This window comes from Lactuca serriola, chromosome 1, assembly GCF_051521515.1.
Source record: "Lactuca serriola cultivar US96UC23 chromosome 1, Lser_US96UC23_V15, whole genome shotgun sequence".
Taxonomy (NCBI): Eukaryota; Viridiplantae; Streptophyta; class Magnoliopsida; order Asterales; family Asteraceae; genus Lactuca; species Lactuca serriola.
In genome coordinates, this window is record NC_136408.1 from 207,597,311 (window position 1) to 207,619,861 (window position 22,551).

The following is a 22,551-nucleotide window of genomic DNA, read 5'->3' on the forward strand; positions in this document are numbered from 1 at the left end:
TTTCGGGTGCGATCATACCAGCACTAATGCACCGGATCCCATCAGAACTCCGCAGTTAAGCGTGCTTGGGCGAGAGTAGTACTAGGATGGGTGACCCCCTGGGAAGTCCTCGTGTTGCACCCCCTTTTTCGTTGCCCGTTTGCGTTTTTTTAGGTTTTAGGTGCGTTTTTTTTTTCTTTCTTGCTATGTCTATGCTCGGGCGGCATCCGGTTCATCGTTGATTGTTTCCGCGTTTCCCGAACGGAGCCGATCCCTCACGTGGGTCCCACGCCCCGCGTTCGAAAGCAAACGACGTTCTGCGTCTTGTAAGACATAAAAACAATAAGCATGGATAGTATTTCGGGTGCGATCATACCAGCACTAATGCACCGGATCCCATCAGAACTCCGCAGTTAAGCGTGCTTGGGCGAGAGTAGTACTAGGATGGGTGACCCCCTGGGAAGTCCTCGTGTTGCACCCCCTTTTTCGTTGCCCGTTTGCGTTTTTTTAGGTTTTAGGTGCGTTTTTTTTTTTCTTTCTTGCTATGTCTATGCTCGGGCGGCATCCGGTTCATCGTTGATTGTTTCCGCGTTTCCCGAACGGAGCCGATCCCTCACGTGGGTCCCACGCCCCGCGTTCGAAAGCAAACGACGTTCTGCGTCTTGTAAGACATAAAAACAATAAGCATGGATAGTATTTCGGGTGCGATCATACCAGCACTAATGCACCGGATCCCATCAGAACTCCGCAGTTAAGCGTGCTTGGGCGAGAGTAGTACTAGGATGGGTGACCCCCTGGGAAGTCCTCGTGTTGCACCCCCTTTTTCGTTGCCCGTTTGCGTTTTTTTAGGTTTTAGGTGCGTTTTTTTTTTCTTTCTTGCTATGTCTATGCTCGGGCGGCATCCGGTTCATTGTTGATTGTTTCCGCGTTTCCCGAACGGAGCCGATCCCTCACGTGGGTCCCACGCCCCGCGTTCGAAAGCAAACGACGTTCTGCGTCTTGTAAGACATAAAAACAATAAGCATGGATAGTATTTCGGGTGCGATCATACCAGCACTAATGCACCGGATCCCATCAGAACTCCGCAGTTAAGCGTGCTTGGGCGAGAGTAGTACTAGGATGGGTGACCCCCTGGGAAGTCCTCGTGTTGCACCCCCTTTTTCGTTGCCCGTTTGCGTTTTTTTAGGTTTTAGGTGCGTTTTTTTTTTTCTTTCTTGCTATGTCTATGCTCGGGCGGCATCCGGTTCATCGTTGATTGTTTCCGCGTTTCCCGAACGGAGCCGATCCCTCACGTGGGTCCCACGCCCCGCGTTCGAAAGCAAACGACGTTCTGCGTCTTGTAAGACATAAAAACAATAAGCATGGATAGTATTTCGGGTGCGATCATACCAGCACTAATGCACCGGATCCCATCAGAACTCCGCAGTTAAGCGTGCTTGGGCGAGAGTAGTACTAGGATGGGTGACCCCCTGGGAAGTCCTCGTGTTGCACCCCCTTTTTCGTTGCCCGTTTGCGTTTTTTTAGGTTTTAGGTGCGTTTTTTTTTTCTTTCTTGCTATGTCTATGCTCGGGCGGCATCCGGTTCATCGTTGATTGTTTCCGCGTTTCCCGAACGGAGCCGATCCCTCACGTGGGTCCCACGCCTCGCGTTCGAAAGCAAACGACGTTCTGCGTCTTGTAAGACATAAAAACAATAAGCATGGATAGTATTTCGGGTGCGATCATACCAGCACTAATGCACCGGATCCCATCAGAACTCCGCAGTTAAGCGTGCTTGGGCGAGAGTAGTACTAGGATGGGTGACCCCCTGGGAAGTCCTCGTGTTGCACCCCCTTTTTCGTTGCCCGTTTGCGTTTTTTTAGGTTTTAGGTGCGTTTTTTTTTCTTTCTTGCTATGTCTATGCTCGGGCGGCATCCGGTTCATCGTTGATTGTTTCCGCGTTTCCCGAACGGAGCCGATCCCTCACGTGGGTCCCACGCCTCGCGTACGAAAGCAAACGACGTTCTGCGTCTTGTAAGACATAAAAATAATAAGCATGGATAGTATTTCGGGTGCGATCATACCAGCACTAATGCACCGGATCCCATCAGAACTCCGCAGTTAAGCGTGCTTGGGCGAGAGTAGTACTAGGATGGGTGACCCCCTGGGAAGTCCTCGTGTTGCACCCCCTTTTTCGTTGCCCGTTTGCGTTTTTTTAGGTTTTAGGTGCGTTTTTTTTTTCTTTCTTGCTATGTCTATGCTCGGGCGGCATCCGGTTCATCGTTGATTGTTTCCGCGTTTCCCGAACGGAGCCGATCCCTCACGTGGGTCCCACGCCTCGCGTTCGAAAGCAAACGACGTTCTGCGTCTTGTAAGACATAAAAACAATAAGCATGGATAGTATTTCGGGTGCGATCATACCAGCACTAATGCACCGGATCCCATCAGAACTCCGCAGTTAAGCGTGCTTGGGCGAGAGTAGTACTAGGATGGGTGACCCCCTGGGAAGTCCTCGTGTTGCACCCCCTTTTTCGTTGCCCGTTTGCGTTTTTTTAGGTTTTAGGTGCGTTTTTTTTTCTTTCTTGCTATGTCTATGCTCGGGCGGCATCCGGTTCATCGTTGATTGTTTCCGCGTTTCCCGAACGGAGCCGATCCCTCACGTGGGTCCCACGCCTCGCGTACGAAAGCAAACGACGTTCTGCGTCTTGTAAGACATAAAAACAATAAGCATGGATAGTATTTCGGGTGCGATCATACCAGCACTAATGCACCGGATCCCATCAGAACTCCGCAGTTAAGCGTGCTTGGGCGAGAGTAGTACTAGGATGGGTGACCCCCTGTGAAGTCCTCGTGTTGCACCCCCTTTTTCGTTGCCCGTTTGCGTTTTTTTAGGTTTTAGGTGCGTTTTTTTTTTCTTTCTTGCTATGTCTATGCTCGGGCGGCATCCGGTTCATCGTTGATTGTTTCCGCGTTTCCCGAACGGAGCCGATCCCTCACGTGGGTCCCACGCCTCGCGTTCGAAAGCAAACGACGTTCTGCGTCTTGTAAGACATAAAAACAATAAGCATGGATAGTATTTCGGGTGCGATCATACCAGCACTAATGCACCGGATCCCATCAGAACTCCGCAGTTAAGCGTGCTTGGGCGAGAGTAGTACTAGGATGGGTGACCCCCTGGGAAGTCCTCGTGTTGCACCCCCTTTTTCGTTGCCCGTTTGCGTTTTTTTAGGTTTTAGGTGCGTTTTTTTTTCTTTCTTGCTATGTCTATGCTCGGGCGGCATCCGGTTCATCGTTGATTGTTTCCGCGTTTCCCGAACGGAGCCGATCCCTCACGTGGGTCCCACGCCTCGCGTACGAAAGCAAACGACGTTCTGCGTCTTGTAAGACATAAAAATAATAAGCATGGATAGTATTTCGGGTGCGATCATACCAGCACCAATGCACCGGATCCCATCAGAACTCCGCAGTTAAGCGTGCTTGGGCGAGAGTAGTACTAGGATGGGTGACCCCCTGGGAAGTCCTCGTGTTGCACCCCCTTTTTCGTTGCCCGTTTGCGTTTTTTTAGGTTTTAGGTGCGTTTTTTTTTTCTTTCTTGCTATGTCTATGCTCGGGCGGCATCCGGTTCATCGTTGATTGTTTCCGCGTTTCCCGAACGGAGCCGATCCCTCACGTGGGTCCCACGCCTCGCGTTCGAAAGCAAACGACGTTCTGCGTCTTGTAAGACATAAAAACAATAAGCATGGATAGTATTTCTGGTGCGATCATACCAGCACTAATGCACCGGATCCCATCAGAACTCCGCAGTTAAGCGTGCTTGGGCGAGAGTAGTACTAGGATGGGTGACCCCCTGGGAAGTCCTCGTGTTGCACCCCCTTTTTCGTTGCCCGTTTGCGTTTTTTTAGGTTTTAGGTGCGTTTTTTTTTCTTTCTTGCTATGTCTATGCTCGGGCGGCATCCGGTTCATCGTTGATTGTTTCCGCGTTTCCCGAACGGAGCCGATCCCTCACGTGGGTCCGACGCCTCGCGTTCGAAAGCAAACGACGTTCTGCGTCTTGTAAGACATAAAAACAATAAGCATGGATAGTATTTCGGGTGCGATCATACCAGCACTAATGCACCGGATCCCATCAGAACTCCGCAGTTAAGCGTGCTTGGGCGAGAGTAGTACTAGGATGGGTGACCCCCTGGGAAGTCCTCGTGTTGCACCCCCTTTTTCGTTGCCCGTTTGCGTTTTTTTAGGTTTTAGGTGCGTTTTTTTTTTCTTTCTTGCTATGTCTATGCTCGGGCGGCATCCGGTTCATCGTTGATTGTTTCCGCGTTTCCCGAACGGAGCCGATCCCTCACGTGGGTCCCACGCCTCGCGTACGAAAGCAAACGACGTTCTGCGTCTTGTAAGACATAAAAACAATAAGCATGGATAGTATTTCGGGTGCGATCATACCAGCACTAATGCACCGGATCCCATCAGAACTCCGCAGTTAAGCGTGCTTGGGCGAGAGTAGTACTAGGATGGGTGACCCCCTGGGAAGTCCTCGTGTTGCACCCCCTTTTTCGTTGCCCGTTTGCGTTTTTTTAGGTTTTAGGTGCGTTTTTTTTTCTTTCTTGCTATGTCTATGCTCGGGCGGCATCCGGTTCATCGTTGATTGTTTCCGCGTTTCCCGAACGGAGCCGATCCCTCACGTGGGTCCCACGCCTCGCGTACGAAAGCAAACGACGTTCTGCGTCTTGTAAGACATAAAAACAATAAGCATGGATAGTATTTCGGGTGCGATCATACCAGCACTAATGCACCGGATCCCATCAGAACTCCGCAGTTAAGCGTGCTTGGGCGAGAGTAGTACTAGGATGGGTGACCCCCTGGGAAGTCCTCGTGTTGCACCCCCTTTTTCGTTGCCCGTTTGCGTTTTTTTAGGTTTTAGGTGCGTTTTTTTTTTCTTTCTTGCTATGTCTATGCTCGGGCGGCATCCGGTTCATCGTTGATTGTTTCCGCGTTTCCCGAACGGAGCCGATCCCTCACGTGGGTCCCACGCCTCGCGTACGAAAGCAAACGACGTTCTGCGTCTTGTAAGACATAAAAATAATAAGCATGGATAGTATTTCGGGTGCGATCATACCAGCACTAATGCACCGGATCCCATCAGAACTCCGCAGTTAAGCGTGCTTGGGCGAGAGTAGTACTAGGATGGGTGACCCCCTGGGAAGTCCTCGTGTTGCACCCCCTTTTTCGTTGCCCGTTTGCGTTTTTTTAGGTTTTAGGTGCGTTTTTTTTTTCTTTCTTGCTATGTCTATGCTCGGGCGGCATCCGGTTCATCGTTGATTGTTTCCGCGTTTCCCGAACGGAGCCGATCCCTCACGTGGGTCCCACGCCTCGCGTTCGAAAGCAAACGACGTTCTGCGTCTTGTAAGACATAAAAACAATAAGCATGGATAGTATTTCGGGTGCGATCATACCAGCACTAATGCACCGGATCCCATCAGAACTCCGCAGTTAAGCGTGCTTGGGCGAGAGTAGTACTAGGATGGGTGACCCCCTGGGAAGTCCTCGTGTTGCACCCCCTTTTTCGTTGCCCGTTTGCGTTTTTTTAGGTTTTAGGTGCGTTTTTTTTTTCTTTCTTGCTATGTCTATGCTCGGGCGGCATCCGGTTCATCGTTGATTGTTTCCGCGTTTCCCGAACGGAGCCGATCCCTCACGTGGGTCCCACGCCTCGCGTACGAAAGCAAACGACGTTCTGCGTCTTGTAAGACATAAAAACAATAAGCATGGATAGTATTTCGGGTGCGATCATACCAGCACTAATGCACCGGATCCCATCAGAACTCCGCAGTTAAGCGTGCTTGGGCGAGAGTAGTACTAGGATGGGTGACCCCCTGGGAAGTCCTCGTGTTGCACCCCCTTTTTCGTTGCCCGTTTGCGTTTTTTTAGGTTTTAGGTGCGGTTTTTTTTTTCTTTCTTGCTATGTCTATGCTCGGGCGGCATCCGGTTCATCGTTGATTGTTTCCGCGTTTCCCGAACGGAGCCGATCCCTCACGTGGGTCCCACGCCTCGCGTTCGAAAGCAAACGACGTTCTGCGTCTTGTAAGACATAAAAACAATAAGCATGGATAGTATTTCGGGTGCGATCATACCAGCACTAATGCACCGGATCCCATCAGAACTCCGCAGTTAAGCGTGCTTGGGCGAGAGTAGTACTAGGATGGGTGACCCCCTGGGAAGTCCTCGTGTTGCACCCCCTTTTTCGTTGCCCGTTTGCGTTTTTTTAGGTTTTAGGTGCGTTTTTTTTTTCTTTCTTGCTATGTCTATGCTCGGGCGGCATCCGGTTCATCGTTGATTGTTTCCGCGTTTCCCGAACGGAGCCGATCCCTCACGTGGGTCCGACGCCTCGCGTTCGAAAGCAAACGACGTTCTGCGTCTTGTAAGACATAAAAACAATAAGCATGGATAGTATTTCGGGTGTGATCATACCAGCACTAATGCACCGGATCCCATCAGAACTCCGCAGTTAAGCGTGCTTGGGCGAGAGTAGTACTAGGATGGGTGACCCCCTGGGAAGTCCTCGTGTTGCACCCCCTTTTTCGTTGCCCGTTTGCGTTTTTTTAGGTTTTAGGTGCGTTTTTTTTTTCTTTCTTGCTATGTCTATGCTCGGGCGGCATCCGGTTCATCGTTGATTGTTTCCGCGTTTCCCGAACGGAGCCGATCCCTCACGTGGGTCCCACGCCTCGCGTACGAAAGCAAACGACGTTCTGCGTCTTGTAAGACATAAAAATAATAAGCATGGATAGTATTTCGGGTGCGATCATACCAGCACCAATGCACCGGATCCCATCAGAACTCCGCAGTTAAGCGTGCTTGGGCGAGAGTAGTACTAGGATGGGTGACCCCCTGGGAAGTCCTCGTGTTGCACCCCCTTTTTCGTTGCCCGTTTGCGTTTTTTTAGGTTTTAGGTGCGTTTTTTTTTTCTTTCTTGCTATGTCTATGCTCGGGCGGCATCCGGTTCATCGTTGATTGTTTCCGCGTTTCCCGAACGGAGCCGATCCCTCACGTGGGTCCCACGCCTCGCGTTCGAAAGCAAACGACGTTCTGCGTCTTGTAAGACATAAAAACAATAAGCATGGATAGTATTTCGGGTGCGATCATACCAGCACTAATGCACCGGATCCCATCAGAACTCCGCAGTTAAGCGTGCTTGGGCGAGAGTAGTACTAGGATGGGTGACCCCCTGGGAAGTCCTCGTGTTGCACCCCCTTTTTCGTTGCCCGTTTGCGTTTTTTTAGGTTTTAGGTGCGTTTTTTTTTCTTTCTTGCTATGTCTATGCTCGGGCGGCATCCGGTTCATCGTTGATTGTTTCCGCGTTTCCCGAACGGAGCCGATCCCTCACGTGGGTCCGACGCCTCGCGTTCGAAAGCAAACGACGTTCTGCGTCTTGTAAGACATAAAAACAATAAGCATGGATAGTATTTCGGGTGCGATCATACCAGCACTAATGCACCGGATCCCATCAGAACTCCGCAGTTAAGCGTGCTTGGGCGAGAGTAGTACTAGGATGGGTGACCCCCTGGGAAGTCCTCGTGTTGCACCCCCTTTTTCGTTGCCCGTTTGCGTTTTTTTAGGTTTTAGGTGCGTTTTTTTTTTCTTTCTTGCTATGTCTATGCTCGGGCGGCATCCGGTTCATCGTTGATTGTTTCCGCGTTTCCCGAACGGAGCCGATCCCTCACGTGGGTCCCACGCCTCGCGTACGAAAGCAAACGACGTTCTGCGTCTTGTAAGACATAAAAACAATAAGCATGGATAGTATTTCGGGTGCGATCATACCAGCACTAATGCACCGGATCCCATCAGAACTCCGCAGTTAAGCGTGCTTGGGCGAGAGTAGTACTAGGATGGGTGACCCCCTGGGAAGTCCTCGTGTTGCACCCCCTTTTTCGTTGCCCGTTTGCGTTTTTTTAGGTTTTAGGTGCGTTTTTTTTTCTTTCTTGCTATGTCTATGCTCGGGCGGCATCCGGTTCATCGTTGATTGTTTCCGCGTTTCCCGAACGGAGCCGATCCCTCACGTGGGTCCCACGCCTCGCGTACGAAAGCAAACGACGTTCTGCGTCTTGTAAGACATAAAAACAATAAGCATGGATAGTATTTCGGGTGCGATCATACCAGCACTAATGCACCGGATCCCATCAGAACTCCGCAGTTAAGCGTGCTTGGGCGAGAGTAGTACTAGGATGGGTGACCCCCTGGGAAGTCCTCGTGTTGCACCCCCTTTTTCGTTGCCCGTTTGCGTTTTTTTAGGTTTTAGGTGCGTTTTTTTTTTCTTTCTTGCTATGTCTATGCTCGGGCGGCATCCGGTTCATCGTTGATTGTTTCCGCGTTTCCCGAACGGAGCCGATCCCTCACGTGGGTCCCACGCCTCGCGTACGAAAGCAAACGACGTTCTGCGTCTTGTAAGACATAAAAATAATAAGCATGGATAGTATTTCGGGTGCGATCATACCAGCACTAATGCACCGGATCCCATCAGAACTCCGCAGTTAAGCGTGCTTGGGCGAGAGTAGTACTAGGATGGGTGACCCCCTGGGAAGTCCTCGTGTTGCACCCCCTTTTTCGTTGCCCGTTTGCGTTTTTTTAGGTTTTAGGTGCGTTTTTTTTTTCTTTCTTGCTATGTCTATGCTCGGGCGGCATCCGGTTCATCGTTGATTGTTTCCGCGTTTCCCGAACGGAGCCGATCCCTCACGTGGGTCCCACGCCTCGCGTTCGAAAGCAAACGACGTTCTGCGTCTTGTAAGACATAAAAACAATAAGCATGGATAGTATTTCGGGTGCGATCATACCAGCACTAATGCACCGGATCCCATCAGAACTCCGCAGTTAAGCGTGCTTGGGCGAGAGTAGTACTAGGATGGGTGACCCCCTGGGAAGTCCTCGTGTTGCACCCCCTTTTTCGTTGCCCGTTTGCGTTTTTTTAGGTTTTAGGTGCGTTTTTTTTTTCTTTCTTGCTATGTCTATGCTCGGGCGGCATCCGGTTCATCGTTGATTGTTTCCGCGTTTCCCGAACGGAGCCGATCCCTCACGTGGGTCCCACGCCTCGCGTACGAAAGCAAACGACGTTCTGCGTCTTGTAAGACATAAAAACAATAAGCATGGATAGTATTTCGGGTGCGATCATACCAGCACTAATGCACCGGATCCCATCAGAACTCCGCAGTTAAGCGTGCTTGGGCGAGAGTAGTACTAGGATGGGTGACCCCCTGGGAAGTCCTCGTGTTGCACCCCCTTTTTCGTTGCCCGTTTGCGTTTTTTTAGGTTTTAGGTGCGGTTTTTTTTTTCTTTCTTGCTATGTCTATGCTCGGGCGGCATCCGGTTCATCGTTGATTGTTTCCGCGTTTCCCGAACGGAGCCGATCCCTCACGTGGGTCCCACGCCTCGCGTTCGAAAGCAAACGACGTTCTGCGTCTTGTAAGACATAAAAACAATAAGCATGGATAGTATTTCGGGTGCGATCATACCAGCACTAATGCACCGGATCCCATCAGAACTCCGCAGTTAAGCGTGCTTGGGCGAGAGTAGTACTAGGATGGGTGACCCCCTGGGAAGTCCTCGTGTTGCACCCCCTTTTTCGTTGCCCGTTTGCGTTTTTTTAGGTTTTAGGTGCGTTTTTTTTTTCTTTCTTGCTATGTCTATGCTCGGGCGGCATCCGGTTCATCGTTGATTGTTTCCGCGTTTCCCGAACGGAGCCGATCCCTCACGTGGGTCCGACGCCTCGCGTTCGAAAGCAAACGACGTTCTGCGTCTTGTAAGACATAAAAACAATAAGCATGGATAGTATTTCGGGTGTGATCATACCAGCACTAATGCACCGGATCCCATCAGAACTCCGCAGTTAAGCGTGCTTGGGCGAGAGTAGTACTAGGATGGGTGACCCCCTGGGAAGTCCTCGTGTTGCACCCCCTTTTTCGTTGCCCGTTTGCGTTTTTTTAGGTTTTAGGTGCGTTTTTTTTTTCTTTCTTGCTATGTCTATGCTCGGGCGGCATCCGGTTCATCGTTGATTGTTTCCGCGTTTCCCGAACGGAGCCGATCCCTCACGTGGGTCCCACGCCTCGCGTACGAAAGCAAACGACGTTCTGCGTCTTGTAAGACATAAAAACAATAAGCATGGATAGTATTTCGGGTGCGATCATACCAGCACTAATGCACCGGATCCCATCAGAACTCCGCAGTTAAGCGTGCTTGGGCGAGAGTAGTACTAGGATGGGTGACCCCCTGGGAAGTCCTCGTGTTGCACCCCCTTTTTCGTTGCCCGTTTGCGTTTTTTTAGGTTTTAGGTGCGTTTTTTTTTCTTTCTTGCTATGTCTATGCTCGGGCGGCATCCGGTTCATCGTTGATTGTTTCCGCGTTTCCCGAACGGAGCCGATCCCTCACGTGGGTCCCACGCCTCGCGTACGAAAGCAAACGACGTTCTGCGTCTTGTAAGACATAAAAACAATAAGCATGGATAGTATTTCGGGTGCGATCATACCAGCACTAATGCACCGGATCCCATCAGAACTCCGCAGTTAAGCGTGCTTGGGCGAGAGTAGTACTAGGATGGGTGACCCCCTGGGAAGTCCTCGTGTTGCACCCCCTTTTTCGTTGCCCGTTTGCGTTTTTTTAGGTTTTAGGTGCGTTTTTTTTTTCTTTCTTGCTATGTCTATGCTCGGGCGGCATCCGGTTCATCGTTGATTGTTTCCGCGTTTCCCGAACGGAGCCGATCCCTCACGTGGGTCCCACGCCTCGCGTACGAAAGCAAACGACGTTCTGCGTCTTGTAAGACATAAAAATAATAAGCATGGATAGTATTTCGGGTGCGATCATACCAGCACTAATGCACCGGATCCCATCAGAACTCCGCAGTTAAGCGTGCTTGGGCGAGAGTAGTACTAGGATGGGTGACCCCCTGGGAAGTCCTCGTGTTGCACCCCCTTTTTCGTTGCCCGTTTGCGTTTTTTTAGGTTTTAGGTGCGTTTTTTTTTTCTTTCTTGCTATGTCTATGCTCGGGCGGCATCCGGTTCATCGTTGATTGTTTCCGCGTTTCCCGAACGGAGCCGATCCCTCACGTGGGTCCCACGCCTCGCGTACGAAAGCAAACGACGTTCTGCGTCTTGTAAGACATAAAAACAATAAGCATGGATAGTATTTCGGGTGCGATCATACCAGCACTAATGCACCGGATCCCATCAGAACTCCGCAGTTAAGCGTGCTTGGGCGAGAGTAGTACTAGGATGGGTGACCCCCTGTGAAGTCCTCGTGTTGCACCCCCTTTTTCGTTGCCCGTTTGCGTTTTTTTAGGTTTTAGGTGCGTTTTTTTTTTCTTTCTTGCTATGTCTATGCTCGGGCGGCATCCGGTTCATCGTTGATTGTTTCCGCGTTTCCCGAACGGAGCCGATCCCTCACGTGGGTCCCACGCCTCGCGTTCGAAAGCAAACGACGTTCTGCGTCTTGTAAGACATAAAAACAATAAGCATGGATAGTATTTCGGGTGCGATCATACCAGCACTAATGCACCGGATCCCATCAGAACTCCGCAGTTAAGCGTGCTTGGGCGAGAGTAGTACTAGGATGGGTGACCCCCTGGGAAGTCCTCGTGTTGCACCCCCTTTTTCGTTGCCCGTTTGCGTTTTTTTAGGTTTTAGGTGCGTTTTTTTTTCTTTCTTGCTATGTCTATGCTCGGGCGGCATCCGGTTCATCGTTGATTGTTTCCGCGTTTCCCGAACGGAGCCGATCCCTCACGTGGGTCCCACGCCTCGCGTACGAAAGCAAACGACGTTCTGCGTCTTGTAAGACATAAAAACAATAAGCATGGATAGTATTTCGGGTGCGATCATACCAGCACTAATGCACCGGATCCCATCAGAACTCCGCAGTTAAGCGTGCTTGGGCGAGAGTAGTACTAGGATGGGTGACCCCCTGGGAAGTCCTCGTGTTGCACCCCCTTTTTCGTTGCCCGTTTGCGTTTTTTTAGGTTTTAGGTGCGTTTTTTTTTCTTTCTTGCTATGTCTATGCTCGGGCGGCATCCGGTTCATCGTTGATTGTTTCCGCGTTTCCCGAACGGAGCCGATCCCTCACGTGGGTCCGACGCCTCGCGTTCGAAAGCAAACGACGTTCTGCGTCTTGTAAGACATAAAAACAATAAGCATGGATAGTATTTCGGGTGCGATCATACCAGCACTAATGCACCGGATCCCATCAGAACTCCGCAGTTAAGCGTGCTTGGGCGAGAGTAGTACTAGGATGGGTGACCCCCTGGGAAGTCCTCGTGTTGCACCCCCTTTTTCGTTGCCCGTTTGCGTTTTTTTAGGTTTTAGGTGCGTTTTTTTTTTCTTTCTTGCTATGTCTATGCTCGGGCGGCATCCGGTTCATCGTTGATTGTTTCCGCGTTTCCCGAACGGAGCCGATCCCTCACGTGGGTCCCACGCCTCGCGTACGAAAGCAAACGACGTTCTGCGTCTTGTAAGACATAAAAACAATAAGCATGGATAGTATTTCGGGTGCGATCATACCAACACTAATGCACCGGATCCCATCAGAACTCCGCAGTTAAGCGTGCTTGGGCGAGAGTAGTACTAGGATGGGTGACCCCCTGGGAAGTCCTCGTGTTGCACCCCCTTTTTCGTTGCCCGTTTGCGTTTTTTTAGGTTTTAGGTGCGTTTTTTTTTCTTTCTTGCTATGTCTATGCTCGGGCGGCATCCGGTTCATCGTTGATTGTTTCCGCGTTTCCCGAACGGAGCCGATCCCTCACGTGGGTCCCACGCCTCGCGTACGAAAGCAAACGACGTTCTGCGTCTTGTAAGACATAAAAACAATAAACATGGATAGTATTTCGGGTGCGATCATACCAGCACTAATGCACCGGATCCCATCAGAACTCCGCAGTTAAGCGTGCTTGGGCGAGAGTAGTACTAGGATGGGTGACCCCCTGGGAAGTCCTCGTATTGCACCCCCTTTTTCGTTGCCCGTTTGCGTTTTTTTAGGTTTTAGGTGCGTTTTTTTTTTCTTTCTTGCTATGTCTATGCTCGGGCGGCATCCGGTTCATCGTTGATTGTTTCCGCGTTTCCCGAACGGAGCCGATCCCTCACGTGGGTCCCACGCCTCGCGTACGAAAGCAAACGACGTTCTGCGTCTTGTAAGACATAAAAACAATAAGCATGGATAGTATTTCGGGTGCGATCATACCAGCACTAATGCACCGGATCCCATCAGAACTCCGCAGTTAAGCGTGCTTGGGCGAGAGTAGTACTAGGATGGGTGACCCCCTGGGAAGTCCTCGTGTTGCACCCCCTTTTTCGTTGCCCGTTTGCGTTTTTTTAGGTTTTAGGTGCGTTTTTTTTTTCTTTCTTGCTATGTCTATGCTCGGGCGGCATCCGGTTCATCGTTGATTGTTTCCGCGTTTCCCGAACGGAGCCGATCCCTCACGTGGGTCCGACGCCTCGCGTTCGAAAGCAAACGACGTTCTGCGTCTTGTAAGACATAAAAACAATAAGCATGGATAGTATTTCGGGTGCGATCATACCAGCACTAATGCACCGGATCCCATCAGAACTCCGCAGTTAAGCGTGCTTGGGCGAGAGTAGTACTAGGATGGGTGACCCCCTGGGAAGTCCTCGTGTTGCACCCCCTTTTTCGTTGCCCGTTTGCGTTTTTTTAGGTTTTAGGTGCGTTTTTTTTTCTTTCTTGCTATGTCTATGCTCGGGCGGCATCCGGTTCATCGTTGATTGTTTCCGCGTTTCCCGAACGGAGCCGATCCCTCACGTGGGTCCCACGCCTCGCGTACGAAAGCAAACGACGTTCTGCGTCTTGTAAGACATAAAAATAATAAGCATGGATAGTATTTCGGGTGCGATCATACCAGCACCAATGCACCGGATCCCATCAGAACTCCGCAGTTAAGCGTGCTTGGGCGAGAGTAGTACTAGGATGGGTGACCCCCTGGGAAGTCCTCGTGTTGCACCCCCTTTTTCGTTGCCCGTTTGCGTTTTTTTAGGTTTTAGGTGCGTTTTTTTTTTCTTTCTTGCTATGTCTATGCTCGGGCGGCATCCGGTTCATCGTTGATTGTTTCCGCGTTTCCCGAACGGAGCCGATCCCTCACGTGGGTCCCACGCCTCGCGTTCGAAAGCAAACGACGTTCTGCGTCTTGTAAGACATAAAAACAATAAGCATGGATAGTATTTCGGGTGCGATCATACCAGCACTAATGCACCGGATCCCATCAGAACTCCGCAGTTAAGCGTGCTTGGGCGAGAGTAGTACTAGGATGGGTGACCCCCTGGGAAGTCCTCGTGTTGCACCCCCTTTTTCGTTGCCCGTTTGCGTTTTTTTAGGTTTTAGGTGCGTTTTTTTTTCTTTCTTGCTATGTCTATGCTCGGGCGGCATCCGGTTCATCGTTGATTGTTTCCGCGTTTCCCGAACGGAGCCGATCCCTCACGTGGGTCCGACGCCTCGCGTTCGAAAGCAAACGACGTTCTGCGTCTTGTAAGACATAAAAACAATAAGCATGGATAGTATTTCGGGTGCGATCATACCAGCACTAATGCACCGGATCCCATCAGAACTCCGCAGTTAAGCGTGCTTGGGCGAGAGTAGTACTAGGATGGGTGACCCCCTGGGAAGTCCTCGTGTTGCACCCCCTTTTTCGTTGCCCGTTTGCGTTTTTTTAGGTTTTAGGTGCGTTTTTTTTTTCTTTCTTGCTATGTCTATGCTCGGGCGGCATCCGGTTCATCGTTGATTGTTTCCGCGTTTCCCGAACGGAGCCGATCCCTCACGTGGGTCCCACGCCTCGCGTACGAAAGCAAACGACGTTCTGCGTCTTGTAAGACATAAAAACAATAAGCATGGATAGTATTTCGGGTGCGATCATACCAGCACTAATGCACCGGATCCCATCAGAACTCCGCAGTTAAGCGTGCTTGGGCGAGAGTAGTACTAGGATGGGTGACCCCCTGGGAAGTCCTCGTGTTGCACCCCCTTTTTCGTTGCCCGTTTGCGTTTTTTTAGGTTTTAGGTGCGTTTTTTTTTCTTTCTTGCTATGTCTATGCTCGGGCGGCATCCGGTTCATCGTTGATTGTTTCCGCGTTTCCCGAACGGAGCCGATCCCTCACGTGGGTCCCACGCCTCGCGTACGAAAGCAAACGACGTTCTGCGTCTTGTAAGACATAAAAACAATAAGCATGGATAGTATTTCGGGTGCGATCATACCAGCACTAATGCACCGGATCCCATCAGAACTCCGCAGTTAAGCGTGCTTGGGCGAGAGTAGTACTAGGATGGGTGACCCCCTGGGAAGTCCTCGTGTTGCACCCCCTTTTTCGTTGCCCGTTTGCGTTTTTTTAGGTTTTAGGTGCGTTTTTTTTTTCTTTCTTGCTATGTCTATGCTCGGGCGGCATCCGGTTCATCGTTGATTGTTTCCGCGTTTCCCGAACGGAGCCGATCCCTCACGTGGGTCCCACGCCTCGCGTACGAAAGCAAACGACGTTCTGCGTCTTGTAAGACATAAAAATAATAAGCATGGATAGTATTTCGGGTGCGATCATACCAGCACTAATGCACCGGATCCCATCAGAACTCCGCAGTTAAGCGTGCTTGGGCGAGAGTAGTACTAGGATGGGTGACCCCCTGGGAAGTCCTCGTGTTGCACCCCCTTTTTCGTTGCCCGTTTGCGTTTTTTTAGGTTTTAGGTGCGTTTTTTTTTTCTTTCTTGCTATGTCTATGCTCGGGCGGCATCCGGTTCATCGTTGATTGTTTCCGCGTTTCCCGAACGGAGCCGATCCCTCACGTGGGTCCCACGCCTCGCGTTCGAAAGCAAACGACGTTCTGCGTCTTGTAAGACATAAAAACAATAAGCATGGATAGTATTTCGGGTGCGATCATACCAGCACTAATGCACCGGATCCCATCAGAACTCCGCAGTTAAGCGTGCTTGGGCGAGAGTAGTACTAGGATGGGTGACCCCCTGGGAAGTCCTCGTGTTGCACCCCCTTTTTCGTTGCCCGTTTGCGTTTTTTTAGGTTTTAGGTGCGTTTTTTTTTTCTTTCTTGCTATGTCTATGCTCGGGCGGCATCCGGTTCATCGTTGATTGTTTCCGCGTTTCCCGAACGGAGCCGATCCCTCACGTGGGTCCCACGCCTCGCGTACGAAAGCAAACGACGTTCTGCGTCTTGTAAGACATAAAAACAATAAGCATGGATAGTATTTCGGGTGCGATCATACCAGCACTAATGCACCGGATCCCATCAGAACTCCGCAGTTAAGCGTGCTTGGGCGAGAGTAGTACTAGGATGGGTGACCCCCTGGGAAGTCCTCGTGTTGCACCCCCTTTTTCGTTGCCCGTTTGCGTTTTTTTAGGTTTTAGGTGCGGTTTTTTTTTTCTTTCTTGCTATGTCTATGCTCGGGCGGCATCCGGTTCATCGTTGATTGTTTCCGCGTTTCCCGAACGGAGCCGATCCCTCACGTGGGTCCCACGCCTCGCGTTCGAAAGCAAACGACGTTCTGCGTCTTGTAAGACATAAAAACAATAAGCATGGATAGTATTTCGGGTGCGATCATACCAGCACTAATGCACCGGATCCCATCAGAACTCCGCAGTTAAGCGTGCTTGGGCGAGAGTAGTACTAGGATGGGTGACCCCCTGGGAAGTCCTCGTGTTGCACCCCCTTTTTCGTTGCCCGTTTGCGTTTTTTTAGGTTTTAGGTGCGTTTTTTTTTTCTTTCTTGCTATGTCTATGCTCGGGCGGCATCCGGTTCATCGTTGATTGTTTCCGCGTTTCCCGAACGGAGCCGATCCCTCACGTGGGTCCGACGCCTCGCGTTCGAAAGCAAACGACGTTCTGCGTCTTGTAAGACATAAAAACAATAAGCATGGATAGTATTTCGGGTGTGATCATACCAGCACTAATGCACCGGATCCCATCAGAACTCCGCAGTTAAGCGTGCTTGGGCGAGAGTAGTACTAGGATGGGTGACCCCCTGGGAAGTCCTCGTGTTGCACCCCCTTTTTCGTTGCCCGTTTGCGTTTTTTTAGGTTTTAGGTGCGTTTTTTTTTTCTTTCTTGCTATGTCTATGCTCGGGCGGCATCCGGTTCATCGTTGATTGTTTCCGCGTTTCCCGAACGGAGCCGATCCCTCACGTGGGTCCCACGCCTCGCGTACGAAAGCAAACGACGTTCTGCGTCTTGTAAGACATAAAAATAATAAGCATGGATAGTATTTCGGGTGCGATCATACCAGCACCAATGCACCGGATCCCATCAGAACTCCGCAGTTAAGCGTGCTTGGGCGAGAGTAGTACTAGGATGGGTGACCCCCTGGGAAGTCCTCGTGTTGCACCCCCTTTTTCGTTGCCCGTTTGCGTTTTTTTAGGTTTTAGGTGCGTTTTTTTTTTCTTTCTTGCTATGTCTATGCTCGGGCGGCATCCGGTTCATCGTTGATTGTTTCCGCGTTTCCCGAACGGAGCCGATCCCTCACGTGGGTCCCACGCCTCGCGTTCGAAAGCAAACGACGTTCTGCGTCTTGTAAGACATAAAAACAATAAGCATGGATAGTATTTCGGGTGCGATCATACCAGCACTAATGCACCGGATCCCATCAGAACTCCGCAGTTAAGCGTGCTTGGGCGAGAGTAGTACTAGGATGGGTGACCCCCTGGGAAGTCCTCGTGTTGCACCCCCTTTTTCGTTGCCCGTTTGCGTTTTTTTAGGTTTTAGGTGCGTTTTTTTTTCTTTCTTGCTATGTCTATGCTCGGGCGGCATCCGGTTCATCGTTGATTGTTTCCGCGTTTCCCGAACGGAGCCGATCCCTCACGTGGGTCCGACGCCTCGCGTTCGAAAGCAAACGACGTTCTGCGTCTTGTAAGACATAAAAACAATAAGCATGGATAGTATTTCGGGTGCGATCATACCAGCACTAATGCACCGGATCCCATCAGAACTCCGCAGTTAAGCGTGCTTGGGCGAGAGTAGTACTTGGATGGGTGACCCCCTGGGAAGTCCTCGTGTTGCACCCCCTTTTTCGTTGCCCGTTTGCGTTTTTTTAGGTTTTAGGTGCGTTTTTTTTTTCTTTCTTGCTATGTCTATGCTCGGGCGGCATCCGGTTCATCGTTGATTGTTTCCGCGTTTCCCGAACGGAGCCGATCCCTCACGTGGGTCCCACGCCTCGCGTACGAAAGCAAACGACGTTCTGCGTCTTGTAAGACATAAAAACAATAAGCATGGATAGTATTTCGGGTGCGATCATACCAGCACTAATGCACCGGATCCCATCAGAACTCCGCAGTTAAGCGTGCTTGGGCGAGAGTAGTACTAGGATGGGTGACCCCCTGGGAAGTCCTCGTGTTGCACCCCCTTTTTCGTTGCCCGTTTGCGTTTTTTTAGGTTTTAGGTGCGTTTTTTTTTCTTTCTTGCTATGTCTATGCTCGGGCGGCATCCGGTTCATCGTTGATTGTTTCCGCGTTTCCCGAACGGAGCCGATCCCTCACGTGGGTCCCACGCCTCGCGTACGAAAGCAAACGACGTTCTGCGTCTTGTAAGACATAAAAACAATAAGCATGGATAGTATTTCGGGTGCGATCATACCAGCACTAATGCACCGGATCCCATCAGAACTCCGCAGTTAAGCGTGCTTGGGCGAGAGTAGTACTAGGATGGGTGACCCCCTGGGAAGTCCTCGTGTTGCACCCCCTTTTTCGTTGCCCGTTTGCGTTTTTTTAGGTTTTAGGTGCGTTTTTTTTTTCTTTCTTGCTATGTCTATGCTCGGGCGGCATCCGGTTCATCGTTGATTGTTTCCGCGTTTCCCGAACGGAGCCGATCCCTCACGTGGGTCCCACGCCTCGCGTACGAAAGCAAACGACGTTCTGCGTCTTGTAAGACATAAAAATAATAAGCATGGATAGTATTTCGGGTGCGATCATACCAGCACTAATGCACCGGATCCCATCAGAACTCCGCAGTTAAGCGTGCTTGGGCGAGAGTAGTACTAGGATGGGTGACCCCCTGGGAAGTCCTCGTGTTGCACCCCCTTTTTCGTTGCCCGTTTGCGTTTTTTTAGGTTTTAGGTGCGTTTTTTTTTTCTTTCTTGCTATGTCTATGCTCGGGCGGCATCCGGTTCATCGTTGATTGTTTCCGCGTTTCCCGAACGGAGCCGATCCCTCACGTGGGTCCCACGCCTCGCGTTCGAAAGCAAACGACGTTCTGCGTCTTGTAAGACATAAAAACAATAAGCATGGATAGTATTTCGGGTGCGATCATACCAGCACTAATGCACCGGATCCCATCAGAACTCCGCAGTTAAGCGTGCTTGGGCGAGAGTAGTACTAGGATGGGTGACCCCCTGGGAAGTCCTCGTGTTGCACCCCCTTTTTCGTTGCCCGTTTGCGTTTTTTTAGGTTTTAGGTGCGTTTTTTTTTTCTTTCTTGCTATGTCTATGCTCGGGCGGCATCCGGTTCATCGTTGATTGTTTCCGCGTTTCCCGAACGGAGCCGATCCCTCACGTGGGTCCCACGCCTCGCGTACGAAAGCAAACGACGTTCTGCGTCTTGTAAGACATAAAAACAATAAGCATGGATAGTATTTCGGGTGCGATCATACCAGCACTAATGCACCGGATCCCATCAGAACTCCGCAGTTAAGCGTGCTTGGGCGAGAGTAGTACTAGGATGGGTGACCCCCTGGGAAGTCCTCGTGTTGCACCCCCTTTTTCGTTGCCCGTTTGCGTTTTTTTAGGTTTTAGGTGCGGTTTTTTTTTTCTTTCTTGCTATGTCTATGCTCGGGCGGCATCCGGTTCATCGTTGATTGTTTCCGCGTTTCCCGAACGGAGCCGATCCCTCACGTGGGTCCCACGCCTCGCGTTCGAAAGCAAACGACGTTCTGCGTCTTGTAAGACATAAAAACAATAAGCATGGATAGTATTTCGGGTGCGATCATACCAGCACTAATGCACCGGATCCCATCAGAACTCCGCAGTTAAGCGTGCTTGGGCGAGAGTAGTACTAGGATGGGTGACCCCCTGGGAAGTCCTCGTGTTGCACCCCCTTTTTCGTTGCCCGTTTGCGTTTTTTTAGGTTTTAGGTGCGTTTTTTTTTTCTTTCTTGCTATGTCTATGCTCGGGCGGCATCCGGTTCATCGTTGATTGTTTCCGCGTTTCCCGAACGGAGCCGATCCCTCACGTGGGTCCGACGCCTCGCGTTCGAAAGCAAACGACGTTCTGCGTCTTGTAAGACATAAAAACAATAAGCATGGATAGTATTTCGGGTGTGATCATACCAGCACTAATGCACCGGATCCCATCAGAACTCCGCAGTTAAGCGTGCTTGGGCGAGAGTAGTACTAGGATGGGTGACCCCCTGGGAAGTCCTCGTGTTGCACCCCCTTTTTCGTTGCCCGTTTGCGTTTTTTTAGGTTTTAGGTGCGTTTTTTTTTTCTTTCTTGCTATGTCTATGCTCGGGCGGCATCCGGTTCATCGTTGATTGTTTCCGCGTTTCCCGAACGGAGCCGATCCCTCACGTGGGTCCCACGCCTCGCGTACGAAAGCAAACGACGTTCTGCGTCTTGTAAGACATAAAAACAATAAGCATGGATAGTATTTCGGGTGCGATCATACCAGCACTAATGCACCGGATCCCATCAGAACTCCGCAGTTAAGCGTGCTTGGGCGAGAGTAGTACTAGGATGGGTGACCCCCTGGGAAGTCCTCGTGTTGCACCCCCTTTTTCGTTGCCCGTTTGCGTTTTTTTAGGTTTTAGGTGCGTTTTTTTTTCTTTCTTGCTATGTCTATGCTCGGGCGGCATCCGGTTCATCGTTGATTGTTTCCGCGTTTCCCGAACGGAGCCGATCCCTCACGTGGGTCCCACGCCTCGCGTACGAAAGCAAACGACGTTCTGCGTCTTGTAAGACATAAAAACAATAAGCATGGATAGTATTTCGGGTGCGATCATACCAGCACTAATGCACCGGATCCCATCAGAACTCCGCAGTTAAGCGTGCTTGGGCGAGAGTAGTACTAGGATGGGTGACCCCCTGGGAAGTCCTCGTGTTGCACCCCCTTTTTCGTTGCCCGTTTGCGTTTTTTTAGGTTTTAGGTGCGTTTTTTTTTTCTTTCTTGCTATGTCTATGCTCGGGCGGCATCCGGTTCATCGTTGATTGTTTCCGCGTTTCCCGAACGGAGCCGATCCCTCACGTGGGTCCCACGCCTCGCGTACGAAAGCAAACGACGTTCTGCGTCTTGTAAGACATAAAAATAATAAGCATGGATAGTATTTCGGGTGCGATCATACCAGCACTAATGCACCGGATCCCATCAGAACTCCGCAGTTAAGCGTGCTTGGGCGAGAGTAGTACTAGGATGGGTGACCCCCTGGGAAGTCCTCGTGTTGCACCCCCTTTTTCGTTGCCCGTTTGCGTTTTTTTAGGTTTTAGGTGCGTTTTTTTTTTCTTTCTTGCTATGTCTATGCTCGGGCGGCATCCGGTTCATCGTTGATTGTTTCCGCGTTTCCCGAACGGAGCCGATCCCTCACGTGGGTCCCACGCCTCGCGTACGAAAGCAAACGACGTTCTGCGTCTTGTAAGACATAAAAACAATAAGCATGGATAGTATTTCGGGTGCGATCATACCAGCACTAATGCACCGGATCCCATCAGAACTCCGCAGTTAAGCGTGCTTGGGCGAGAGTAGTACTAGGATGGGTGACCCCCTGTGAAGTCCTCGTGTTGCACCCCCTTTTTCGTTGCCCGTTTGCGTTTTTTTAGGTTTTAGGTGCGTTTTTTTTTTCTTTCTTGCTATGTCTATGCTCGGGCGGCATCCGGTTCATCGTTGATTGTTTCCGCGTTTCCCGAACGGAGCCGATCCCTCACGTGGGTCCCACGCCTCGCGTTCGAAAGCAAACGACGTTCTGCGTCTTGTAAGACATAAAAACAATAAGCATGGATAGTATTTCGGGTGCGATCATACCAGCACTAATGCACCGGATCCCATCAGAACTCCGCAGTTAAGCGTGCTTGGGCGAGAGTAGTACTAGGATGGGTGACCCCCTGGGAAGTCCTCGTGTTGCACCCCCTTTTTCGTTGCCCGTTTGCGTTTTTTTAGGTTTTAGGTGCGTTTTTTTTTCTTTCTTGCTATGTCTATGCTCGGGCGGCATCCGGTTCATCGTTGATTGTTTCCGCGTTTCCCGAACGGAGCCGATCCCTCACGTGGGTCCCACGCCTCGCGTACGAAAGCAAACGACGTTCTGCGTCTTGTAAGACATAAAAACAATAAGCATGGATAGTATTTCGGGTGCGATCATACCAGCACTAATGCACCGGATCCCATCAGAACTCCGCAGTTAAGCGTGCTTGGGCGAGAGTAGTACTAGGATGGGTGACCCCCTGGGAAGTCCTCGTGTTGCACCCCCTTTTTCGTTGCCCGTTTGCGTTTTTTTAGGTTTTAGGTGCGTTTTTTTTTCTTTCTTGCTATGTCTATGCTCGGGCGGCATCCGGTTCATCGTTGATTGTTTCCGCGTTTCCCGAACGGAGCCGATCCCTCACGTGGGTCCGACGCCTCGCGTTCGAAAGCAAACGACGTTCTGCGTCTTGTAAGACATAAAAACAA

The 22,551-nt window shown here is 50.7% G+C and overlaps 67 non-coding genes across 67 annotated transcripts; all 67 read left to right on the plus strand.

The window, feature by feature from the left end:
* The first annotated feature begins 4 nt into the window (after positions 1-4).
* On the plus strand, positions 5-123 carry LOC145082054 (5S ribosomal RNA). Its single transcript, XR_013696590.1, has one exon. It is a non-coding gene; the product is annotated as a 5S ribosomal RNA (ribosomal RNA).
* A 218-nt stretch (positions 124-341) lies between these two features.
* LOC145082055 (5S ribosomal RNA) lies at positions 342-460 on the plus strand. Its single transcript, XR_013696591.1, has one exon. It is a non-coding gene; the product is annotated as a 5S ribosomal RNA (ribosomal RNA).
* A 219-nt stretch (positions 461-679) lies between these two features.
* LOC145082057 (5S ribosomal RNA) lies at positions 680-798 on the plus strand. Its single transcript, XR_013696593.1, has one exon. It is a non-coding gene; the product is annotated as a 5S ribosomal RNA (ribosomal RNA).
* Positions 799-1,016: 218 nt separating this feature from the next.
* Positions 1,017-1,135, plus strand: LOC145082058 (5S ribosomal RNA). The gene has a single exon (XR_013696594.1). It is a non-coding gene; the product is annotated as a 5S ribosomal RNA (ribosomal RNA).
* A 219-nt stretch (positions 1,136-1,354) lies between these two features.
* LOC145082059 (5S ribosomal RNA) lies at positions 1,355-1,473 on the plus strand. The gene has a single exon (XR_013696595.1). It is a non-coding gene; the product is annotated as a 5S ribosomal RNA (ribosomal RNA).
* A 218-nt stretch (positions 1,474-1,691) lies between these two features.
* On the plus strand, positions 1,692-1,810 carry LOC145082060 (5S ribosomal RNA). Its single transcript, XR_013696596.1, has one exon. It is a non-coding gene; the product is annotated as a 5S ribosomal RNA (ribosomal RNA).
* Positions 1,811-2,027: 217 nt separating this feature from the next.
* On the plus strand, positions 2,028-2,146 carry LOC145082061 (5S ribosomal RNA). Its single transcript, XR_013696597.1, has one exon. It is a non-coding gene; the product is annotated as a 5S ribosomal RNA (ribosomal RNA).
* A 218-nt stretch (positions 2,147-2,364) lies between these two features.
* Positions 2,365-2,483, plus strand: LOC145082062 (5S ribosomal RNA). Its single transcript, XR_013696598.1, has one exon. It is a non-coding gene; the product is annotated as a 5S ribosomal RNA (ribosomal RNA).
* Positions 2,484-2,700: 217 nt separating this feature from the next.
* Positions 2,701-2,819, plus strand: LOC145083344 (5S ribosomal RNA). Its single transcript, XR_013697818.1, has one exon. It is a non-coding gene; the product is annotated as a 5S ribosomal RNA (ribosomal RNA).
* Positions 2,820-3,037: 218 nt separating this feature from the next.
* Positions 3,038-3,156, plus strand: LOC145082063 (5S ribosomal RNA). The gene has a single exon (XR_013696599.1). It is a non-coding gene; the product is annotated as a 5S ribosomal RNA (ribosomal RNA).
* Positions 3,157-3,373: 217 nt separating this feature from the next.
* Positions 3,374-3,492, plus strand: LOC145083286 (5S ribosomal RNA). The gene has a single exon (XR_013697763.1). It is a non-coding gene; the product is annotated as a 5S ribosomal RNA (ribosomal RNA).
* Positions 3,493-3,710: 218 nt separating this feature from the next.
* On the plus strand, positions 3,711-3,829 carry LOC145083430 (5S ribosomal RNA). Its single transcript, XR_013697907.1, has one exon. It is a non-coding gene; the product is annotated as a 5S ribosomal RNA (ribosomal RNA).
* Positions 3,830-4,046: 217 nt separating this feature from the next.
* LOC145082064 (5S ribosomal RNA) lies at positions 4,047-4,165 on the plus strand. The gene has a single exon (XR_013696600.1). It is a non-coding gene; the product is annotated as a 5S ribosomal RNA (ribosomal RNA).
* A 218-nt stretch (positions 4,166-4,383) lies between these two features.
* On the plus strand, positions 4,384-4,502 carry LOC145082065 (5S ribosomal RNA). Its single transcript, XR_013696601.1, has one exon. It is a non-coding gene; the product is annotated as a 5S ribosomal RNA (ribosomal RNA).
* Positions 4,503-4,719: 217 nt separating this feature from the next.
* On the plus strand, positions 4,720-4,838 carry LOC145082066 (5S ribosomal RNA). The gene has a single exon (XR_013696602.1). It is a non-coding gene; the product is annotated as a 5S ribosomal RNA (ribosomal RNA).
* Positions 4,839-5,056: 218 nt separating this feature from the next.
* On the plus strand, positions 5,057-5,175 carry LOC145082068 (5S ribosomal RNA). The gene has a single exon (XR_013696604.1). It is a non-coding gene; the product is annotated as a 5S ribosomal RNA (ribosomal RNA).
* Positions 5,176-5,393: 218 nt separating this feature from the next.
* On the plus strand, positions 5,394-5,512 carry LOC145082069 (5S ribosomal RNA). The gene has a single exon (XR_013696605.1). It is a non-coding gene; the product is annotated as a 5S ribosomal RNA (ribosomal RNA).
* Positions 5,513-5,730: 218 nt separating this feature from the next.
* LOC145082070 (5S ribosomal RNA) lies at positions 5,731-5,849 on the plus strand. Its single transcript, XR_013696606.1, has one exon. It is a non-coding gene; the product is annotated as a 5S ribosomal RNA (ribosomal RNA).
* A 219-nt stretch (positions 5,850-6,068) lies between these two features.
* Positions 6,069-6,187, plus strand: LOC145082071 (5S ribosomal RNA). Its single transcript, XR_013696607.1, has one exon. It is a non-coding gene; the product is annotated as a 5S ribosomal RNA (ribosomal RNA).
* Positions 6,188-6,405: 218 nt separating this feature from the next.
* On the plus strand, positions 6,406-6,524 carry LOC145083196 (5S ribosomal RNA). Its single transcript, XR_013697679.1, has one exon. It is a non-coding gene; the product is annotated as a 5S ribosomal RNA (ribosomal RNA).
* A 218-nt stretch (positions 6,525-6,742) lies between these two features.
* On the plus strand, positions 6,743-6,861 carry LOC145083287 (5S ribosomal RNA). Its single transcript, XR_013697764.1, has one exon. It is a non-coding gene; the product is annotated as a 5S ribosomal RNA (ribosomal RNA).
* A 218-nt stretch (positions 6,862-7,079) lies between these two features.
* Positions 7,080-7,198, plus strand: LOC145082072 (5S ribosomal RNA). Its single transcript, XR_013696608.1, has one exon. It is a non-coding gene; the product is annotated as a 5S ribosomal RNA (ribosomal RNA).
* A 217-nt stretch (positions 7,199-7,415) lies between these two features.
* Positions 7,416-7,534, plus strand: LOC145082074 (5S ribosomal RNA). The gene has a single exon (XR_013696609.1). It is a non-coding gene; the product is annotated as a 5S ribosomal RNA (ribosomal RNA).
* A 218-nt stretch (positions 7,535-7,752) lies between these two features.
* On the plus strand, positions 7,753-7,871 carry LOC145082075 (5S ribosomal RNA). Its single transcript, XR_013696610.1, has one exon. It is a non-coding gene; the product is annotated as a 5S ribosomal RNA (ribosomal RNA).
* A 217-nt stretch (positions 7,872-8,088) lies between these two features.
* Positions 8,089-8,207, plus strand: LOC145082076 (5S ribosomal RNA). The gene has a single exon (XR_013696611.1). It is a non-coding gene; the product is annotated as a 5S ribosomal RNA (ribosomal RNA).
* Positions 8,208-8,425: 218 nt separating this feature from the next.
* Positions 8,426-8,544, plus strand: LOC145082077 (5S ribosomal RNA). Its single transcript, XR_013696612.1, has one exon. It is a non-coding gene; the product is annotated as a 5S ribosomal RNA (ribosomal RNA).
* A 218-nt stretch (positions 8,545-8,762) lies between these two features.
* LOC145082078 (5S ribosomal RNA) lies at positions 8,763-8,881 on the plus strand. The gene has a single exon (XR_013696613.1). It is a non-coding gene; the product is annotated as a 5S ribosomal RNA (ribosomal RNA).
* A 218-nt stretch (positions 8,882-9,099) lies between these two features.
* On the plus strand, positions 9,100-9,218 carry LOC145082080 (5S ribosomal RNA). Its single transcript, XR_013696615.1, has one exon. It is a non-coding gene; the product is annotated as a 5S ribosomal RNA (ribosomal RNA).
* Positions 9,219-9,437: 219 nt separating this feature from the next.
* Positions 9,438-9,556, plus strand: LOC145082081 (5S ribosomal RNA). Its single transcript, XR_013696616.1, has one exon. It is a non-coding gene; the product is annotated as a 5S ribosomal RNA (ribosomal RNA).
* A 218-nt stretch (positions 9,557-9,774) lies between these two features.
* LOC145083197 (5S ribosomal RNA) lies at positions 9,775-9,893 on the plus strand. Its single transcript, XR_013697680.1, has one exon. It is a non-coding gene; the product is annotated as a 5S ribosomal RNA (ribosomal RNA).
* A 218-nt stretch (positions 9,894-10,111) lies between these two features.
* LOC145082082 (5S ribosomal RNA) lies at positions 10,112-10,230 on the plus strand. Its single transcript, XR_013696617.1, has one exon. It is a non-coding gene; the product is annotated as a 5S ribosomal RNA (ribosomal RNA).
* Positions 10,231-10,447: 217 nt separating this feature from the next.
* On the plus strand, positions 10,448-10,566 carry LOC145082083 (5S ribosomal RNA). Its single transcript, XR_013696618.1, has one exon. It is a non-coding gene; the product is annotated as a 5S ribosomal RNA (ribosomal RNA).
* A 218-nt stretch (positions 10,567-10,784) lies between these two features.
* LOC145082085 (5S ribosomal RNA) lies at positions 10,785-10,903 on the plus strand. The gene has a single exon (XR_013696619.1). It is a non-coding gene; the product is annotated as a 5S ribosomal RNA (ribosomal RNA).
* A 218-nt stretch (positions 10,904-11,121) lies between these two features.
* LOC145083345 (5S ribosomal RNA) lies at positions 11,122-11,240 on the plus strand. The gene has a single exon (XR_013697819.1). It is a non-coding gene; the product is annotated as a 5S ribosomal RNA (ribosomal RNA).
* A 218-nt stretch (positions 11,241-11,458) lies between these two features.
* LOC145082086 (5S ribosomal RNA) lies at positions 11,459-11,577 on the plus strand. The gene has a single exon (XR_013696620.1). It is a non-coding gene; the product is annotated as a 5S ribosomal RNA (ribosomal RNA).
* A 217-nt stretch (positions 11,578-11,794) lies between these two features.
* On the plus strand, positions 11,795-11,913 carry LOC145082087 (5S ribosomal RNA). Its single transcript, XR_013696621.1, has one exon. It is a non-coding gene; the product is annotated as a 5S ribosomal RNA (ribosomal RNA).
* Positions 11,914-12,130: 217 nt separating this feature from the next.
* On the plus strand, positions 12,131-12,249 carry LOC145082088 (5S ribosomal RNA). Its single transcript, XR_013696622.1, has one exon. It is a non-coding gene; the product is annotated as a 5S ribosomal RNA (ribosomal RNA).
* A 218-nt stretch (positions 12,250-12,467) lies between these two features.
* LOC145084630 (5S ribosomal RNA) lies at positions 12,468-12,586 on the plus strand. The gene has a single exon (XR_013699068.1). It is a non-coding gene; the product is annotated as a 5S ribosomal RNA (ribosomal RNA).
* Positions 12,587-12,803: 217 nt separating this feature from the next.
* On the plus strand, positions 12,804-12,922 carry LOC145082574 (5S ribosomal RNA). The gene has a single exon (XR_013697082.1). It is a non-coding gene; the product is annotated as a 5S ribosomal RNA (ribosomal RNA).
* Positions 12,923-13,140: 218 nt separating this feature from the next.
* LOC145082089 (5S ribosomal RNA) lies at positions 13,141-13,259 on the plus strand. Its single transcript, XR_013696623.1, has one exon. It is a non-coding gene; the product is annotated as a 5S ribosomal RNA (ribosomal RNA).
* Positions 13,260-13,477: 218 nt separating this feature from the next.
* Positions 13,478-13,596, plus strand: LOC145082091 (5S ribosomal RNA). Its single transcript, XR_013696624.1, has one exon. It is a non-coding gene; the product is annotated as a 5S ribosomal RNA (ribosomal RNA).
* A 217-nt stretch (positions 13,597-13,813) lies between these two features.
* Positions 13,814-13,932, plus strand: LOC145083289 (5S ribosomal RNA). Its single transcript, XR_013697766.1, has one exon. It is a non-coding gene; the product is annotated as a 5S ribosomal RNA (ribosomal RNA).
* Positions 13,933-14,150: 218 nt separating this feature from the next.
* LOC145082093 (5S ribosomal RNA) lies at positions 14,151-14,269 on the plus strand. Its single transcript, XR_013696626.1, has one exon. It is a non-coding gene; the product is annotated as a 5S ribosomal RNA (ribosomal RNA).
* Positions 14,270-14,486: 217 nt separating this feature from the next.
* LOC145082094 (5S ribosomal RNA) lies at positions 14,487-14,605 on the plus strand. The gene has a single exon (XR_013696627.1). It is a non-coding gene; the product is annotated as a 5S ribosomal RNA (ribosomal RNA).
* A 218-nt stretch (positions 14,606-14,823) lies between these two features.
* Positions 14,824-14,942, plus strand: LOC145082095 (5S ribosomal RNA). The gene has a single exon (XR_013696628.1). It is a non-coding gene; the product is annotated as a 5S ribosomal RNA (ribosomal RNA).
* Positions 14,943-15,159: 217 nt separating this feature from the next.
* LOC145082096 (5S ribosomal RNA) lies at positions 15,160-15,278 on the plus strand. The gene has a single exon (XR_013696630.1). It is a non-coding gene; the product is annotated as a 5S ribosomal RNA (ribosomal RNA).
* Positions 15,279-15,496: 218 nt separating this feature from the next.
* LOC145082097 (5S ribosomal RNA) lies at positions 15,497-15,615 on the plus strand. The gene has a single exon (XR_013696631.1). It is a non-coding gene; the product is annotated as a 5S ribosomal RNA (ribosomal RNA).
* Positions 15,616-15,833: 218 nt separating this feature from the next.
* LOC145082099 (5S ribosomal RNA) lies at positions 15,834-15,952 on the plus strand. The gene has a single exon (XR_013696633.1). It is a non-coding gene; the product is annotated as a 5S ribosomal RNA (ribosomal RNA).
* Positions 15,953-16,170: 218 nt separating this feature from the next.
* LOC145082100 (5S ribosomal RNA) lies at positions 16,171-16,289 on the plus strand. The gene has a single exon (XR_013696634.1). It is a non-coding gene; the product is annotated as a 5S ribosomal RNA (ribosomal RNA).
* Positions 16,290-16,508: 219 nt separating this feature from the next.
* On the plus strand, positions 16,509-16,627 carry LOC145082101 (5S ribosomal RNA). The gene has a single exon (XR_013696635.1). It is a non-coding gene; the product is annotated as a 5S ribosomal RNA (ribosomal RNA).
* A 218-nt stretch (positions 16,628-16,845) lies between these two features.
* Positions 16,846-16,964, plus strand: LOC145083198 (5S ribosomal RNA). The gene has a single exon (XR_013697681.1). It is a non-coding gene; the product is annotated as a 5S ribosomal RNA (ribosomal RNA).
* A 218-nt stretch (positions 16,965-17,182) lies between these two features.
* Positions 17,183-17,301, plus strand: LOC145083290 (5S ribosomal RNA). Its single transcript, XR_013697767.1, has one exon. It is a non-coding gene; the product is annotated as a 5S ribosomal RNA (ribosomal RNA).
* A 218-nt stretch (positions 17,302-17,519) lies between these two features.
* Positions 17,520-17,638, plus strand: LOC145082102 (5S ribosomal RNA). The gene has a single exon (XR_013696636.1). It is a non-coding gene; the product is annotated as a 5S ribosomal RNA (ribosomal RNA).
* A 217-nt stretch (positions 17,639-17,855) lies between these two features.
* On the plus strand, positions 17,856-17,974 carry LOC145083005 (5S ribosomal RNA). The gene has a single exon (XR_013697499.1). It is a non-coding gene; the product is annotated as a 5S ribosomal RNA (ribosomal RNA).
* Positions 17,975-18,192: 218 nt separating this feature from the next.
* On the plus strand, positions 18,193-18,311 carry LOC145082103 (5S ribosomal RNA). Its single transcript, XR_013696637.1, has one exon. It is a non-coding gene; the product is annotated as a 5S ribosomal RNA (ribosomal RNA).
* Positions 18,312-18,528: 217 nt separating this feature from the next.
* Positions 18,529-18,647, plus strand: LOC145082105 (5S ribosomal RNA). The gene has a single exon (XR_013696639.1). It is a non-coding gene; the product is annotated as a 5S ribosomal RNA (ribosomal RNA).
* A 218-nt stretch (positions 18,648-18,865) lies between these two features.
* LOC145082107 (5S ribosomal RNA) lies at positions 18,866-18,984 on the plus strand. The gene has a single exon (XR_013696640.1). It is a non-coding gene; the product is annotated as a 5S ribosomal RNA (ribosomal RNA).
* A 218-nt stretch (positions 18,985-19,202) lies between these two features.
* Positions 19,203-19,321, plus strand: LOC145082108 (5S ribosomal RNA). The gene has a single exon (XR_013696641.1). It is a non-coding gene; the product is annotated as a 5S ribosomal RNA (ribosomal RNA).
* Positions 19,322-19,539: 218 nt separating this feature from the next.
* LOC145082109 (5S ribosomal RNA) lies at positions 19,540-19,658 on the plus strand. The gene has a single exon (XR_013696642.1). It is a non-coding gene; the product is annotated as a 5S ribosomal RNA (ribosomal RNA).
* A 219-nt stretch (positions 19,659-19,877) lies between these two features.
* LOC145082110 (5S ribosomal RNA) lies at positions 19,878-19,996 on the plus strand. Its single transcript, XR_013696643.1, has one exon. It is a non-coding gene; the product is annotated as a 5S ribosomal RNA (ribosomal RNA).
* Positions 19,997-20,214: 218 nt separating this feature from the next.
* Positions 20,215-20,333, plus strand: LOC145083199 (5S ribosomal RNA). Its single transcript, XR_013697682.1, has one exon. It is a non-coding gene; the product is annotated as a 5S ribosomal RNA (ribosomal RNA).
* A 218-nt stretch (positions 20,334-20,551) lies between these two features.
* Positions 20,552-20,670, plus strand: LOC145082111 (5S ribosomal RNA). The gene has a single exon (XR_013696644.1). It is a non-coding gene; the product is annotated as a 5S ribosomal RNA (ribosomal RNA).
* Positions 20,671-20,887: 217 nt separating this feature from the next.
* Positions 20,888-21,006, plus strand: LOC145082112 (5S ribosomal RNA). Its single transcript, XR_013696645.1, has one exon. It is a non-coding gene; the product is annotated as a 5S ribosomal RNA (ribosomal RNA).
* Positions 21,007-21,224: 218 nt separating this feature from the next.
* LOC145082113 (5S ribosomal RNA) lies at positions 21,225-21,343 on the plus strand. The gene has a single exon (XR_013696646.1). It is a non-coding gene; the product is annotated as a 5S ribosomal RNA (ribosomal RNA).
* A 218-nt stretch (positions 21,344-21,561) lies between these two features.
* On the plus strand, positions 21,562-21,680 carry LOC145083347 (5S ribosomal RNA). The gene has a single exon (XR_013697821.1). It is a non-coding gene; the product is annotated as a 5S ribosomal RNA (ribosomal RNA).
* Positions 21,681-21,898: 218 nt separating this feature from the next.
* LOC145082114 (5S ribosomal RNA) lies at positions 21,899-22,017 on the plus strand. The gene has a single exon (XR_013696647.1). It is a non-coding gene; the product is annotated as a 5S ribosomal RNA (ribosomal RNA).
* Positions 22,018-22,234: 217 nt separating this feature from the next.
* Positions 22,235-22,353, plus strand: LOC145082115 (5S ribosomal RNA). Its single transcript, XR_013696648.1, has one exon. It is a non-coding gene; the product is annotated as a 5S ribosomal RNA (ribosomal RNA).
* Positions 22,354-22,551: the final 198 nt, after the last annotated feature.